We start from the raw sequence: 17570 nt of genomic DNA on the forward strand, positions 1-17570 counted from the left end.
TTTGCCATATCTACAAGATACGGCGCATTCCTGTCCTCTTTCACAGAGCTGACATACAAACGGCTGCCATGTGCCAATGTAGACACCTTTACACTATGGTGCAAGGGTGTCTGCATTGAAATCAGGAGAAAGGGACACCTTCCTTCAAAAAAACCTCCCTTGCGCCACCCCTCGGGAGGCGCGAGGCTTTTGACTCATTCACAGATTCTCGCTTTGTTGTAAATCTGGGAATGCATAAAAAAACATGGGCATTGAGTAGGAACCCCCTACCGCAACTCCCATGGCACGCCTCCCTGGGTCAGTGAGAGGCAACGCAGCAACTTGTGCTCCATTGCTTTACCCCTTATCTACGAGGCTATGAAAAGCCAGGCAGGGTTTTTTTCCGTGAAAAGATTGAGAGGCCTGCACTACCAGAGAGTCATTAAAAGTGAAGCAGGTCTCTCGTAAATGAGGCCCTGAAGGACTTTAATAACAGGCTTGAACCATGTTGGACAAAATGTGATGAGTGTCCCCTAAGTCTCCCACATCTTACATATATTTCTTGTCCTTGGGCTCAATGGGGGCCACATTGAAGGGTTGGGGCACCCTAGAGGGCTGCCCCCCACCCTGCACCAAAGGGGCTGAAGGGGCCTGTGTTATGCCTATGGCCATCTGTCGGAGATGAGAGGGGTTGGTCGGAGTGCTGTTCAACTTTTATTGCTTTTTGCTGGTGCCAGTTGTCAATGTCTGAGGATAATATACTCAGGACAGTGGCATTTGTTTGCTTCTTTAGCCTCCTAAGGGACGTATTGTGGTTCATCATAGCAAAATCTGTTAATAATGCTAGTAGGATCAGAAAACAGATGCATTATAATCTGTGGCCAGCAGTTACCTCCTCGCGGTGGTGTAGTGCAGATATGAGATTCTTCAAACTGCCTGAATGTATGTGCCTTAAGAAGCAGGAGGGACTGGCAGTTTAGGTGGAGTGTGAGCTCTTCCTGAAAAGAGGCTTCACATCTCCAGTAGAAACAGTATGTGAGACTCACGAGGAATCCAACTAAGAGTACATCCCATGAAACTACAAGACTCTCACAAGACTTGCAAATGTGGCAATTTCTTGAACTCTTAATGTATGTGTTCCTCATGGTCTAGAACATCTTTGCAATCATGCCACGTCCTGTGAAGTACACTACACTAAGTCACTTCTTGGTTGCCCTTATTAGAGTTTATTCCTTTCCAGTTGTCGTCAAACAAGTTTTTTTAGGATTCAGAACCTAATATGTTTGTTGGTAAAGATTCCTTTTTCTTTCTCTTCCGTTTTCCAAAGTGTCTACACCTTGCTCTTCTTGCAAGTTTTACAATAATAACTTGGGGGCATATTAACAAGGGCTTTATCTCCGCTTTTTTGGCTTTAAAAGCCAAAGAAGCGGAGATCAAAATGTCGCCCTATCAACAACTGGGTGCTAACATGCAAAATCGCATGTTAGCACCCTTTTTCACTACGCTTCCCTTTGCATCTCTAATGAGATGCAAAGTGGGCATTCCAGAGCAAAATAATAGGAGAAATGTCGCTAAGCGACATTTCTCCTATTATCAAGCTTCACCCTAACCCTGTTAGAGACAAAAAAAGCAGCGCTAACCACGGTTAACGCTGCTTTTTTACGTCTGCTAGTTTTCAGACTTAGCCATGTAATCCAATGGGAGGTGGATTACATGGCTAAGTCCACCATGGGCTATCAACAAGGATATCCCTATCCTTGTAGTTTTATCGCTGCATTACCAGCGATAACCTCCCAAAATGCCGCTATTGTTGGAATTTTTATCACCTAGGCGGTTAGCTTTGTTGATAACGCGATAACCAGGCGATATTATCCAGCGATAGCGGGTGTTAAAAAAATTAACGCTAAGCGCCCTTAGCGTTAATTTTCCCTTTTCCTTGTTTTAGATTCTTCTGTTCCCTTTATTCAGGCGTTCACATTGTGGAGCAGACTGTGGTGGCTCAGCTTTGGAAAAGAAAAGAAAGCTAAGTAAGTTGACTGGTTTCTTCCACTTTTAAATATCCTACGTCATGTTATACCTGACAGCCTTTGGGTGGTCTTCCACAAATGTTTTGACTGCTTACCTCCACTTTTTGCTGTGTACTTTTTGTGGTCCTTAGGACTCTGAGCACTTTACCATTGCTGACCTGTGCTAAAGTGCACATGCTTCTCCCCTAAACATGGTTTCATTGACTTATCCACAAGTGGTCTATTTAAGTCTTCTGTAAGTCCCTAGTATAGTGCACTACATGTGCCCAGGGCCTGTAAATTAAATGCTACTAGTGGGTCTGCAGCACTGATTGTGCCACTGATACAAGTAGCCCTTTAAACATGTGGCATGGAGAGCACAGGACCCACTTCTGGGCATACTCTTCCCACTCTGGGTGACAAATGCAAAAATAATTTGTTCCTTTTGTCACCCTAAGTGGGAAGGGTATGCCCAGACGTGGGTCCCATGCTCACTGTGTCACTGGATTCAAGCTAACCTGGCTGATGAAGGGTGATGCCCCCAAACCGGTCCCAGGATGCTTGTTTCTGGTCTAGGGAGGACCGGGGTTGGCAGTTCGGGCTGGATTGTTCCCATAAGAAACAGGGTCAAGACTGATCTGCATATGGCTGGGTCCAAACTGGGGTGGCGGGGTGAGCAAAAGAACAATGGATTAAGCTCAGATCTTTGTGACTGGGGTGAATGTGCATTGTTCAGCATTCCGTTCTTCATTTGTTCCTTTTGCACTTTTAAAAAGATGGCATTTTTTTGCTCTCAACGCTGTGTGTGCTTGCAGCCTGTCTCCAATACACGTCTGGGGTGGGTGAAAGCTGGACTTTGTGCATTCCCTCTAGACAGCCACACATAAATGAAAAGTAAGTGTGACTAATTGCCCATCTGCATCTTGATGGCTCATCCTGTTCAGGATAGGAGGGAAGAGGGGACACTTACACCTGAATGGGCAATATCCTGTCCCCACATAACGGGTTGTTTACCCCCCTGTAGTGAGTTTGGAGCCAGGGCTGGGAAGAGGGGACCTCTTTGCACTTCAAAGACCATCTTTGATATCACCTCCACTTCAAAGGCACAACTGGGTTTAAGAACTGGGTCTCTGACCCCACCAGATCAGACTTTGTGACTTCAGTGGAGAAGTGTGGCTCAATGGTTAGAGCGGCAGACCCTGATGCAGAGATCTGGCCCGGGACCAGGGTTCAATTCCCGCCTCGGTGGGTCTTGGGCTCAATTTCCTCTGACCTGATAATTCTCGCCTCGGTGCCTACTCTAATCATGGGTCCCACTCTGCAACTCTGGGCAATAGCTTGCTTAATCTCCACAACAGCCCCAACAGCGCTGGGGATGCCTGGCTTCACCTTGGGGGTGCCCCGGAGTGGACACTTCACAGGGAAAGCCAGGAAGGGTTCCACAGCGGTATGAGTACAAGCGCCAGGACGCCCCATCGCTGGGGCAGCAGTGCGCTATACAAGTACAAGGACTTGTAAAGAAACTCTGCCAGGAAGAAGGACTGCTATGCTGCTACTAGGGCTTCCACGATGCTGGACTGCTGCTCTGGAAGAACTGCTTTCCCGCTGTGCTACCCTGCAGCCTGCTACCCTCTGCCCTGGCTGAGTAAGGACTAGAATCTTACTTGAACCCAGAGGGATCTCCAAGGGCATGCTGACTTGTCTCCTGTTTTGATACTCAGGGATGTCAAAGTCTCACCTCCTTCTCCTGGGTCTGGTCCATTGGAAGTAGATCCAGGTGCTTGCTCCTGTGGAACCAATACACCCTCTGCTGCAGGATGCAAAATTGATGCATCGTCCCTGTTCCAGGAGCAGACCTGGTGCTTCACACTCGGAAGCAGCGCATCATCATAAGAACAGATGCATCAGAACCGTTGCATCGCCGCAGCTGGAGTGTTAGAAAATCAACATTGACTGCAGGGATTGACACGACTCATCACTCGACTGCGCCCGCATCTCGCTGTTGGTACCAGGATCAAGGTACTTGGTTCAGCAAGCCTTGAGTGGCTCCTATATGTGACCCCCCCCCCCCCCGGTGGTCAGAGAGAATTCTTGACTTTACCTCGGTCCATCACGAACAGATAACCCCCACAGGCGCTCATTGCTTCTTAACGCTATTTTAACTTTTAATCTCCATAAATTAATAACTCTACTTCTGCTCATTGGATTTCCATCAGTTTGGTCATGTTTTATTTACAAAATCATAATCTATTCTTCTAAACTGATATGGATGATTTTTGTGGTGTTTTCACTGTGTTACTGTTTGAAGTGTTGCACAAATATTATGGTGTGTATCATATTTAGCCTAACTAGAATTGTGGATCCTGCTGGAACAAGGTGCATGCAATCAGAAACCCAATTTCGAACACATCCTCTTACTTATCTCTCGGTTACATTATCTTAACTATGTTTTCCTTTTTCTTCCTCTTTCTTATCTGTCTTATCTCACTTACTCTAATTCTTACCGTCTTCCAATCCTAATTCCCATGATTTTCTCATGTGCTTTAAGGTACTTGACCTTCAACAAGTTATGACTTTCCTTTTTTATCTTTCTATGGTCTATACACTTGATTTGACGTCTGACCTTTTTATTATTGGATCAAGCTTTGTGAGCCAGTTCCCCAATGATTTTAGGCTTTTTCTATTGCCTGTTTTCTGTTTTCACTGGCCCCAGAGATCCTCCACCCAAACCCACCCCACATTTCTCAGTCTTTCCTTCTGGCCCAGAAACTCCCCTGATTAGTCTGTATGACCACCCCGTTACTTGCTATCCCAAATGAAAAGCAATATTTATCCGGGAAAGTGGCAGGAGAAAAGAACAGGTTCAGTTTCACAACAGATTGGGCGATAGCTGCAGGAATTTGCTTCCGGTCAGCTTTGTCCCGCTCTGTGAAAACTGAAAAGATCCTTTCACCACCATCCAGAATCCTGTGTCTGCCTGCAATGGCCAGCCTTGGGATAACCTTGTCACAGCCTCCAGGGCCACTTGCTTCTCTCTGCTTCTTCTTCCGGCCTCTGTTTTATTTTGTCAGTTCTCTCCTCCTGCTTCCTGGTTGTTCTCCTGATCCAGTGAGATTTAAAAATTCATAATCACAACACATTTATACATAAAGAACACAAAGGTTGAAAGTAACCATTGCACTCGATAGATACAGTGATACATGAAACAGAGACAAGTGTAGTAGAACCACAGTTAAAGCATGCTTTCAAATGTGAGATGAAGAAAACACACATAAGGTAATATTAAATCACATAAGCGAAGTTGCACTAACAATGTACTTACGTTTATTCATCTATATTATTGGAGGTTTATGCTAAGTGAAGTGGCCTAGTGTTTGATGCATTTTGCTAATGTACACCAGTTAGAAAAGAAGGTGCAAAAATGTGTTACAAATGAAGTACCAACTTGATATTTTATAGAATGATATTAGAGACATTATAGTTTATGAAAACGTTCAAACGATAATTAAATATGTTATTCGAAAAAAAGTGCCTTTATATGAATAGCATTAGTTATTTCTGTGTAATAACATTTTGTGAAAGTTTACAAATTCTTTATTTGAATTGATTTATTTTCATTATATTTGAAGCTAAGTTAAAGGTTACTTTATTCAAATGTGCGATACTAACTTTAAGTCCCTTTTTGAGATACTGCCTTTTCTCCGGTGGTGACCTTTCCATTGATTTAATACAATGGATCATTCTTTGCAAGTGTAATGTAACTTGCTTGTCCTGTACACTTCTGTCTTATGACATATTTTCAATACTTTTTCCAACATTCAAAGTGAAATATTCCTGGGGGAATAAAACTTTAGTTATGACCATAAGATGCAACTTTGTATTTCTTCTCTACCAATGTTAGACCTGTGTGGACTCGCAAAGTTTCATTTCCTATTACTAGCATGGGGAAACCAGCTTGATATTTCAATCATCTTAGGTGTCATGATGTAACCATAGCCTTGTGATGGTCTTTCGATTGTGGTGTGATGTCAAGCCACTGGATTTTACCGAAGAACCTATCAAAGAAGAAACCCAAAAGGAGGGGCATCGCAGATGTAGATGGTATTGATTGTTGCCATTTGAGAACCGCTATTCAGATTTTTCTTATTTAAGACCCAGATGCTATGCATTTCAATTTTCTTTTAACTCTTTACTAACTTTGGACTCCTTGGTCTATGCTACAGTCGGTAGTAGACAAATTCATATTTCTTTATTTTTGGTTATGCTAATTGATTTTCCCTTAGTGGACTCTAACTGAACCCTTTCCATCCTCTTAGAATCTGAGCTGTTAGACACCGAACTATCCTTCGGCCTATATGGTGATAGGACCGTTTAACTATGTGGCTGATTTGAATGCCTGCTTGAATGCTTAGCACTGTTATGAAAGTTGTTATTTAATTGAACTTCTTAAGCAAATGTTGGTGATGATGACTTTTGAATCCCTTGCACAATAACCAAATTACTCAACTTCTGTTTAAGTCTATTTTTAAGTCCTGTTGATTCTTCCATGTGACTGTGATTAATGATTTAAACGCGCTGTAAGGAAAATCAACAAGCTCTGACAGAACACCAGGTGTTACTGCTCTTATTCTGTGGAGCTATTGCAGAGCTATTGGTTTGTACAATCCTCACTCGCCTTAACTTCTTTAGGGGGTTAGGACTTACTGTTGCTATTCTTTATATCAACAGTATGGTCTTGAGGGTGGTGTATCTAAATCTGATTTATAACCTGTGAGTTGGCTGTCAATTAATAGTCCTCATTGGACAGCTAACGTGGAGTTTAGATATTTCAATTTGCACCCCTCCTTTCAGCGGGGAAATATTAATCAGAGTATCATTGGCTTTGTGGTAAATTAATTTGATTTAGTTGTCTAATTGTAAAGGGCCCAGTACAGTTAAAGGAGTAAATGAGAGTAGACTAAGCAGAAAAAAATTATTTGTTATCATGTTTGCATTGCATCACTCCCATTGGGGTCCCAGGGGTTCATGCAAGAATGCAGCTGAAAGTCGGTCTTTCTGATCCTCCAGTCTGTCTTTTCTTTTCTCCTTTCTCTATTTTGCTACCCTCTTCCTGACTTTCGTTTTCTTTCTTTTTAGTGCCTGTGACATCCAGACTGTCTTGACAGTCCCACCAAAGTGAGAAGCCATCCAGAAACTCTGGTAAGTCCTCCCTGTCACAGCAAGGCTATCAAAATACATAATTGCTGCAGCCATGACCTTGTGTGAAAGTTCTGAAATTTTCCAAATTGTTGTTCCATTGAAGTTGTCGAAATACTGAACAGGGTACAAAGAAGTATTTAAGGTCAATACTTGAATTAAGGATGTATACTTCATGACTGTTTGATTTTGTCCTCCATCACATAGTCTGTGATGATGTTATATTGTTCACATTGCAGCAGAATCACAAAGAACCTTAAATAGCACAGGATTGCAGGTATGAGGTCATACAGAGAAAAGCAAATTACTTTCTGTAGCTTACTTAACAGCTGCCACAACTTCTGGTTCAATTTAAAAATGTGCTTCACAATAAGGGCAGGGCAATGTGCAAAATGGAGCGGTTAATATACTGATATTGTATTATACTGTAGTTATATTTATATAGCACTTCAAATTCCTGACCAGGTGCTCAGGTGCTTTGCTAGAAGGATAGTTGTTTAATTGAATAGGTGATGATTTGTAATCTGGCCTGCATGAGATGCATTTTGGTGGCTTGTTTGATGATCAGTGGGGGACTTTTATTAATTCTACCTACAGATATCAATCTGGGATTAATAGAGCGCACTACTCACCTGTGAGGGTTTCAAGGCGCTGGGGGGGGGGGGGGGGGTTGGGCGGTTCTGAGGTCATCCGAAAAGCCAGGTCTTGAGATCTTTTCTGAAGGCTTGCAGTGTAGGGCTTCATCAGATGCTGAGGGGGAGTTCGTTCCAGGTATTGGCCGCTATGTAGGAGAAGGATCTGGCCCTTGTTCTGCCTTTGTGGATGCGGAGGATTTCAGCAAGGGCTGGGTCGGTGGGGCGGAGGTTTTTTTTTTTTTTTTTTTTTTTTTTTTTAAAACATTTGTAGAGCGCGGCGTACACCTTGCGGTTTCTTGGCGCTGGGGGTTGAGTAACTGAGGGAGAAAGACCAGGAAAAGAATGAGATAAGTTTAGGCGGGGAAAGCCTGGCAGAAGAGGAAGGTTTTCAGATCTCTACGGAAGGAGAGGTAGTGGGATGCGGAGCGGAGATGGTCTGGAAGTGAGTTCCAGAGAGTGGGGGCCAGAAATGAGAAGTTAGACCCGCCCCACTTTTTGCGTGAGAAGCGGGGAATCTGGAGAAGAGACTTGGAGGAAGACCGGAGATCTCTTGCGGGGACATAAGGTTTGACTAGTGAGGAGATGAAAGCGGGGGCAGTGCCCTGACGGGCCTGAAAGACCATGCATCCGATCTTAAAGAGGGAGCGTTGTTTCACGGGGAGCCAATGAAGCTCCTTTAGAAGGGGAGTGGAGTGGTGGTAGCGTGGAAGACCGTATACCAACCGAGCCGCCTGGTTCTGGATGGTTTGGAGTCTGCGCAGGCTGTACGCTGGAATGCCATGATAGAGGGCGTTGGCGTAGTCCAAACGCGAAATTACCAGGGCGGCTATGATGATCTTTAGTGCCTGGGGGGAGAAGAAACGGGAGACAGAGCGGATAGTTCGGAGAGTGAGGAAACAGGAGGAAACCACAGAGCTGATTTGTGAATGAAGAGTGAGCTGATTATTGATTTTGACACCCAGTGTTTTGACAGTGGTAGAGAGGGATGGTGCCGGGCCAAGAGCGGGGGACCAGAAAAGAGAGTTCCAGGGGCTGGATGAACCACCAGTGAGAACCAGCTCGGTTTTGTCCGGGTTCAGTTTAAGATGGTTGTGGTTCATCCAGTCCCTGATAAATGTCATAGTTGACTGGAAATTAGAGACCGAGAGAGAAGAAGGGGATAGATCAAAGATGAGCTGGAGGTCATCCGCGTAATTGTAGACGGTGACCTCCAGCTGCTGGAGTGCAAAGATAAGAGGGAAGATATAAAGATTGAAAAGTAAAGGAGAGAGAGAAGAGCCCTGGGGAACACCGCAGGTGACAGGGAGAGGGGTGGAAGTGAAATCGCCTAGTCGAACCGCCTGGGTGCGGTCCCTCAGAAAGGAGGAGAGCCAGATCAAAGCTGATCCCCGGATGCCGGCCGCCTTGACACGGGAAAGTAAGATGGTATGGTCCACCGTGTCAAAGGCGGCGGAGAGATCAAGGAGGACCAGTGCCTGGTGGTGGTTGTCATCCATACCCTTCCTGAGGTTGTCTAGGACTGAGACTACGACCGATTCGGTCGAGTGCCTAGGGCGGAATCCTGCCTGGCAGGAGGCCAACCCCCCATTCGCCTCGACATGAGCGCTCAGTACCGCGGTGACATGGCGTTCCATCACCTTGCCCAGGAAGGGCAGCAGGGAGATGGGGCGAAAGTTGGCCGAGATGGAGGGGTCCGCGCCAGGTTTCTTCAGAAGGGGCACAATGGTGGCCGCTTTTAGTGCAGGGGTCACAACACCCTGTGCCAAGGAACCGTTGAGGAAAGCAATAGGGGGATCCGGGCAGCTAGAGTAGATTTGCTGCAAAATGCGTGCGGGGCAGACGTCCGCCGGAGACCCCGACTTCACTTTGGGAAGTATCGCCAGAAACGATTCCTGAGTGAGAGGAGGGATGAAAGTGAGAGGACTTTGGACGGTAGGGGGGGAGGGATCAACAAAAGCAGGCGAGGGAAGTGGGATATTAGTCTTGATAGTTGTAATTTTGTCCAGGAAGTAGTTATTAAGTTGGTCACAAAGAAGCTGGGAAGGAGGGACCTGGGGCGAGGTACGATCTGAGAATGCCAGGTCATTCACAATGCCAAAGATTACCCTGGGTTTGTTGTCAGCAGACGTGATTTTGGTAGAGAAGTAATTGGTTTTTGCGACCAAGATTGCTGATTTATATTCAGCCAGTGACATGAGGAAGAGGGTTTTTGATGAGGGGCTGTAATCTTTCCTCCACTGCCTCTCCGCCCGTCGGGCGCTCAGTTTAAGATCTTTTAGGTGGTCGTTAAACCATCTATTGGAGTCCTTGAGACGACGGATGGAAATGCGGCGTAGGGGAGCCACTGAGTCGCAACCTCCCGCCAGCCAGGTGTTAATGGCCCTGGCTTGAGAAGCCGATGGTAGGCCGGTAAGGGTGGGGATGGAGTTGCGGAGCAGGGAGGTCAGGGAGGGGAGATCCAGCCTGTTCCAATTCCGCGACCAGGTGTTTTTAGCGTGCGGGGTTTTGGATATTGGGTTATGGGGAATGGAGAAAGAGATGAGGGCATGGTCGGACCAAGGGCATGGAGAGACCGCCAACGAGGCCACTGGAAGGTTGAGAGACCAGACCTGGTCGAGTGTGTGCCCGCGAGAATGAGTGGGGACAGTTATGTGTGGCACAAAGTTGAGGGATAATAAGGATTCTGTAAATTCTTTAGAAGCTGGGCACTCGTATGGGTCTGAGGGCCAGTAGTTGAAATCCCCCAGCACCAGAACCGAGGCATAATTGACCACCAGATTGGCCAGTAGGTCTTGAAAAGCTGGTAGGAATGAGGGTGAGGGCTGGGGGGGACGGTACGTGAGTAGGCAAGTGATGGGAGGGGAGGATAGAAGGGAGCGGGCTACCAAAAAGTCAGCCGGGAGCATGGAGGGGAAGGGAAGTGATTGAAAATGCAAATCAGACCTGGCGATTAAGGCGACCCCACCACCAGCCCTTCCCGCCGGACGGTCGGCGCGTAGGGCCACGTAGGAGGGAGGTAGGGTAGCCAAGAGAACAGGAAGGGAGGTGTCACAGTACCAGGTTTCGGTCAGGAGCAGTAAGTCCGGTTTCTCTGAGTCGAGTAGGACGGAGAGTTCATGGTGGTGCTTGACCGCTGACCTGGTGTTGAGTAGGATAACAGAGAGTGGTGGAGTCGTGGGGTGAGGGTCGGGGAGGGAGGAGCAGGGTGACAGGGGAACACGTGGCGGGGAGAGAAGGGGAGTGGGGAGGGTGGGAGCAATGCCCAATGAAGAGACGAGTCTACGGACGGGCTCCGGGAGTGGCCAGAGGCCCTGGAGGGCGATAAGGTCCTTAGAGGAATAGGACAGATTTTTGGCATAGTGTCGTGCCCCTGGCCCCGTCCGGTCGCGGACGGGCGCAGACGGGCTTGACTTATGCGCGACTTCGGCGCGCAGACGGCGCTCCCGCTGCGCTCCCGCTGCGCTCGTCCGCTGCGCGTTCTGTAGATGCACATTTATGTAGACTGCCTCAAGGGCGGGAAGGGGGCGTGGCCTAGCGATGGGCGTGGCCAGCGGCGAAGAACGCCGGTGTGAGGGGTCACGTGAGCGCTAAATCCGCTCCGTGATGCCCTAGAGTGCCAGAGTGCAACAATAACAAGATAAAAGCAGTTTTTAAAAGCAAGTCTTTCCAAATGTAAACAGCAGCGTCTACTCCCGGCTTTTCGCCTCAGGAGACAACCCAACAGAGCGCTCGTAACTCAGCGCTTATGTAGGGCGGAAAGGGGGCGTGGCCTAGCGATGGGCGTGGCCAGCGGCGAAGAACGCCGGTGTGAGGGGTCACGTGAGCGCTAAATCCGCTCCGTGATGCCCTAGAGTGCCAGAGTGCAACAATAACAAGATAAAAGCAGTTTTTAAAAGCAAGTCTTTCCAAATGTAAACAGCAGCGTCTACTCCCGGCTTTTCGCCTCAGGAGACAACCCAACAGAGCGCTCGTAACTCAGCGCTTATGTAGGGCGGAAAGGGGGCGTGGCCTAGCGATGGGCGTGGCCAGCGGCGAAGAACGCCGGTGTGAGGGGTCACGTGAGCGCTAAATCCGCTCCGTGATGCCCTAGAGTGCCAGAGTGCAACAATAACAAGATAAAAGCAGTTTTTAAAAGCAAGTCTTTCCAAATGTAAACAGCAGCGTCTACTCCCGGCTTTTCGCCTCAGGAGACAACCCAACAGAGCGCTCGTAACTCAGCGCTTATGTAGGGCGGAAAGGGGGCGTGGCCTAGCGATGGGCGTGGCCAGCGGCGAAGAACGCCGGTGTGAGGGGTCACGTGAGCGCTAAATCCGCTCCGTGATGCCCTAGAGTGCCAGAGTGCAACAATAACAAGATAAAAGCAGTTTTTAAAAGCAAGTCTTTCCAAATGTAAACAGCAGCGTCTACTCCCGGCTTTTCGCCTCAGGTTTCTCTTGGGGGTGTGGAAGAAGATTCCTTCATGAGGTATTGGGGTCCGGTGTTGTGGAGGGCTTTATAGACGTGTGTGAGCAGCTTGAAGGTAACTCTCTTTTTGACGGGGAGCCAGTGGAGGTCGCAGAGGTGCTGTGTGATGTGTTGTGGGATGCCAAGGACGAGTCTGGCTGCAGTGTTCTGTACAGTCTGGAGTTTGCGAAGGTGTGCTTTGTTCATTCCGACATAGAGAGCGTTTCTGTAGTCCAGCCAGCTGGTGATGAGTGCGTGGGTGACAGTCTTCCTAGAGGCGGGGGTATCCATTTGGAGGTCTTGCGGAGTATGCAGAGGGTGTTAAAGCATGTGTAGGACACAGTGTTGATCTGTCGGTTCATGGTTAGTGAGGAATCGAGTATGATGCCGAGGATGCGGGCGTGGTCCGTGGGGTTGGGAGTGTTTCCAAGGGCAGGGTGCCACCAGGTGTCATCCCACGTGGTAGGAGTGGATCTGAGGATGAGGACTTCCATTTTTTCCGAGTTGAGCTTCAGGCAGCTGCTGCTCATCCAGGATGCGATGTCTTTCATTCCTTCCTGGAAACTGTGCCTAATGATGTTGGGGTCCTTGGTGAGGGAGAGGATGAGCTGTGTATTGTCAGCGTATGATACTATGCTGAGTTCGTGTTTTGTGACAATTTTTTTCAAGGTGGGCCATATCAATGTTGAAGAGCGTGGGGCTGAGGGAGGATCCTTGGGATACTCTGCATCTGATCTCTCTTGGTTCAGAGAGGACGGGAGGCTAGTGTGAGGTGGGAGACAGTGTCGAAAGCTGCTGGGAGGTCTAGTAGAATGAGTGCTGCAGTGTGGCCTTGATTGAGGAGGGTGCAGATTTCCTCAGTGGCAGCTAGGAGGGCAGTCTCGGTGCTGTGGTTGCTGCAGAATCCAGGTTGAGATGAGTAGAGGATGATGTTAGTTTCTATGAAGTACGTTAGCTGGGTGTTGACAATTTTCTCAATGACTTTTGCGGTGAAGGGAATGAGAGAGATGGACGTGTAGTTCTTGAGGTCTGTCAAGTCTGCGGAGGGCTTGTTGAGGAGGGGTTTGTCTTCGGTACATTTCCAGTCATCGGAGAACATGCCTGTTTCGAGGGCAAAGTTGATTGTCCATTGTAGTTCAGGTGTGATGGTGGAGGCAGCCCTGTGGAAGATGTGAGGAGGGCAGGGGTCCGTGGGTGCTCCAGAGTGGATGCTCTTCATAGTCTTTGCAGTGTTTTCTGTGGTGACAGGGGTCCAGGTGAGGAGGGACCGCTGGGTGGTGTTTGCTGGTGGATAGTGTTGGGTCAGTGCCTTGGTCTTGGTCGCCAACGTTGCCCTGGAGTGTCGTGATCTTGTGGTGGAAGAAGGAGCTTAGTTTGTTACAGAGGTCCTTGGAGGGAGGGATGGCGGAGGTTTCGCTGTGTGGTCTGGTGAGTTCTTGTGTAATGGTGAAGAGTTCCTTGGAGTTGTGGGATTTGGAGAGGATTCTGTCCTGAATGAAGTTTCTCTTTGTAGAGCTGATGAGTTGGTGGTGTGCTGAGGTGGCCGCCCTGTAGGTGGTGCGTACTTCCAGGATTTTGCTGCTTCTCCATGTTTTCTCCAGTCGTCGACATGAGCACTTTGATTTTTGGCGGTCCGTGGTGAACCAGGTGGCTTTCGTGTTGTGTGGCCTTGCAAAGTTCTGGAGGGGGGGCAAGCAAGTTGGTGCAGTCGGCTATCCATTGGTGGAGGTCGTTGGCTGCAGTGTTGGCGTCTGTTGTGGTAAGGGGAGGAGTGCGGCTATGGGCAGAGGAGAGGTGCTCTTTGGGTATCTTGCTCCGGTTTCTGCATGGGATAGGCTTGTGTGTGGTGGGTTTAAAGAAGGAGAAGTGGACACTGTGGTGGTCCGTCCTGAGAGGTTCCGTGGTGTGGCTGAAACAAATGTTTCCTCTGGCAAATATGGGGTCAAGAGTGTGTCCCGCCATGTGGGTGGGGGGTTGGAGACGAGTTGCTTTAGTCCGATGTTAGCAAGGTTCTCTAGGAGGGCGGTGGAGTTGGGGTCGCTGAGGTTGTCTAGGTGGAAATTCAGGTCTCCGAGTAGTACGTAGGTGTTGGTGAAGGGGAGAGCAGGGTCCGGGTGGTCTGTAGGCTTGTGTTCTGTGGAGTGTCGTTCTAGGGTTGGACTGGATCTGGAAATGGATGTGTTCCATGGGGGTCGAGGCCTCGTTCAAGCTGCAGGTTGTCAGTCGGAGGGAGCTTTTGTGGACGATGGGGAGGCCTCCTCCGGGGAGGTCTGGGTGGTCTTTCCTCAGGATCTCTTACCCATTCAGGATGGCGGTTGCAATGTCAGGAGCGGAGCTGGTGTTGGTCCAGTTCTCTGTGAGGAAGGTGACGTTGGGCGAGAGGGTTTTGAGGGGTTCCAAACTTCTACTGTGTGTCTGTGTAGGGAGTGTACATTGAGGAGGATGCAGCTCAGGGGTTTGGGTGTGCTGGCGTCTGGTGGGTTGGCAGTAGGTATCTGTGTCCAGAGGTGGGTGAAGGTACAGCAGCAGTGTTGGCAGGAGAACTGGCCTTGGGAGTTGCTCGGCATTGAGAGCTGGCTGTAGTTTTTGCATTCAGGGTTGAGTGCATGGAGAGTGCTGGAGTCATAGCAGCGGGGGTCGGAAGTCCAGGGTCCCTAGCGCTGGTCGTGGTCGTGGCATGGACAGGCGCAGATGGGCTTGGTTTTGGCATGCCTTTGGCGTGGCCGCCATTAAGTAGGGGTCGGGGAGGGAGAGCAGCTGGGCGGCGGGAGCGCTAACATTCAGGGGAGGGGCCGCGAGGGCAGTAGCAGCAGGAAAGCAGCGAGAATGGAGGCAAAAGAGAAAAAGCTAAGAAAAAGGGAAAGAAGGCAAAACAGAAAAAAGAAAAACAGAAAAAAGACAGAAAAGACAGGCAACAGAAGTAAGGAACAGAAAAGGCTGCGAAACACGGAGCGGACCAGCAGAAGAGCTGGCTCTTCCACTGGAGCACCAGGGATGAGGCTCAGGCTGGAGCCTGCGGGTGGAGGAGGGCCTCAAACACCTGCCTGGAGCCTGAAACCTGGAACCAGAAAGGCGCTGGGGGCAGAGCCTTAACCACAGAGCTGCGCTAGGGGAGAGCAGTTTCCCTGACCAGGAGGTCAAAGGTCTTACAGATTTTACTGTCTAACCCATGTCATGTCATTAACACCAAAAATATACACAGAGGCTTTATGTCAGCCCTTTTCAACCATTGGCTTGTTTATGCAAAGTTACTTCAGCTATTGCTAGAAGAAAGTGTAGTGACATTTATGCTCAGGTCAAAGGAGTATTTAAGTCTTACTTTTAGCTTCTGTCTATTAGATGTGTTGGTTCATCTCTCTAATAATTACTTCTGAGCAAAGTGTCCATGCACGACAATTAAGTCACATTGGTGCTCCAAGACGTATTTTGACACTCCTGCTAATGAACCAATAGACATTTGACACCTTAATGTGATTCTTCACTTGAATGTATTTTGCTGCTAATGGTGACAACACAATGGTACTTACCTTGCACCAAGGGTGATTTTGCACTTAAAAGTGATGTTACCCCAAATGTGATTTGAGGCAATACCAGTGTTTTCACACTCCTATTGAAGTTGCACCAAGAGTTACAGCAAGAGTGACCCAGTGTAATGTTGCACCTCAATTTGTTTTCTTTCTAAATGTGATTTTGGCCTCTATAAGTGATTATGAATCTGTTTATGTTGCACCAAAGGTGATTGTATACCTAAATGGCACTTGTTGCTCACAAAAACAAATTATACTTTGTAGTAAGTTTAAACTTTTGACTATTCACAAATGTCGAGTGTAAGTAACTACTTTAAAAAAGTAGTAAGTCCAGAGCTATACACAACCAGCCACCAGTACTGCAGCACCAGCCAATGAAAAATAGTGGAGGGACTTAGTGAAAATAAAACCCTATAGTGTTGCAGGGATTCTGCTCATGCACAGAACTATGTGCAGAAAACCAGGACCTCAGTGAATTGCGGTGTACCAAAAACTCACCTCAGTACCCAGAACCCCAATCCGACTAGCATCAGTGTCCCATTCATCCTCCGTATCCTCTCGGAGCTACCAATGTATAGACAACCCAGAACAAGCGACTTAGAGTACTCTCAGGAATGGTGGGAATCAGAAATACCTGTTCGTTATTATTCTCATATCAGTCCACAACAAGAGTAATCAGAGACACGGTAAAGTTTAAAACGTTTATTTTATAAACTACGTGTCCTAAGGTGCAGTACTTTAGCTAACATAAGCAGACAAATTATTGAAATTAAAACCATCAGCATTGTTACAACACCATAGAAAATGAAGGGAGAAATCATATTACAGATGATAGTGGAATACAACCACCCTCCCTTCGCTAGTGAGCTAGTATTATTATACTAATAGAAGGTCTCTAGGTTTGAATGGGGAACCCCATACCGTAAAGATCAGCTTAGGTGGATCACATCACAGGATCAGCTTTGCTCTGCGCCTGGAAAAGTTCTTCTCCAGAATGTGTATCTAATGCATGCAAACTGCAGTATTAAAGGCTCTTGACTTTCAGATATTTGCAGCTGTGTGCGTGTTATAGCTAGAGCGTGGGCCGATCAACCTGAACTCAAAAACATACATTGTTTGGTGGCTCAGACTGTTTCTGCACACAATGTTCAGACCAAGGTCGCAGTGCACGTCTAGGGATGTGAACAACAGACAGTTCTCATGTGAAGAAAAGGCAAGCAGGCAGTTTTCAAACAATAACATGTACCTGCAGTGTTGTGTGCAAAAGCAGCAAAAGTGGAAAGATGGCGTTTCTAACATCTAAGGCGCTTATGCTAACATAGCAATGTATCTATCCAAAACGCTGTCTCCACTACAATAGAAAATGATGCTAAATAAAATAAAATCATTTAAAATACTTGAAATGTAACTACATATAAATTAATGTTGAAAAATATAGAAATAGCGAATATTTATTATTTATCAAATATTTAAATCGTCTATTCTGAAATTAGGAAATAATGTAAGAAAACATTTTGATTAAAAAATAATTAAAATCAGTACATTTTAATAATTATCAATGGTTATTAGCATTTGTTTTAAGTGGGGGTTTATTTTCTATTGTATACTTTGGAAAAATAATTTTGGTTTAAAATATTTCTATGATAACAGGGCCGTCATTTAAAAAAAAAAAATCTACATTTAAACTAAATATATAAATGCATTTGCATTAATAGTCGTCTTAAAAATATTTTCAGTATGTATTTTTTATTTAAATAAATGTTTATCTTTTTTCCTATCATTTA

At 47.0% G+C, this 17570-nt stretch overlaps 1 long non-coding RNA gene across 1 annotated transcript in view; it reads left to right on the top strand.

Moving 5' to 3' along the window:
- Nucleotides 1-17570, top strand: part of LOC146805791 (uncharacterized) — an 86623-nt gene that overhangs the window by 42794 nt on the left and 26259 nt on the right. The window contains exon 2 of the long non-coding RNA XR_014967511.1: nucleotides 7122-7184. This is a non-coding gene — a long non-coding RNA (uncharacterized LOC146805791). The remainder of the gene's footprint in view (nucleotides 1-7121; nucleotides 7185-17570) is intronic.

This window comes from Triturus cristatus, chromosome 8 (assembly GCF_964204655.1).
Source record: "Triturus cristatus chromosome 8, aTriCri1.1, whole genome shotgun sequence".
Classification (NCBI taxonomy): Eukaryota; Metazoa; Chordata; class Amphibia; order Caudata; family Salamandridae; genus Triturus; species Triturus cristatus.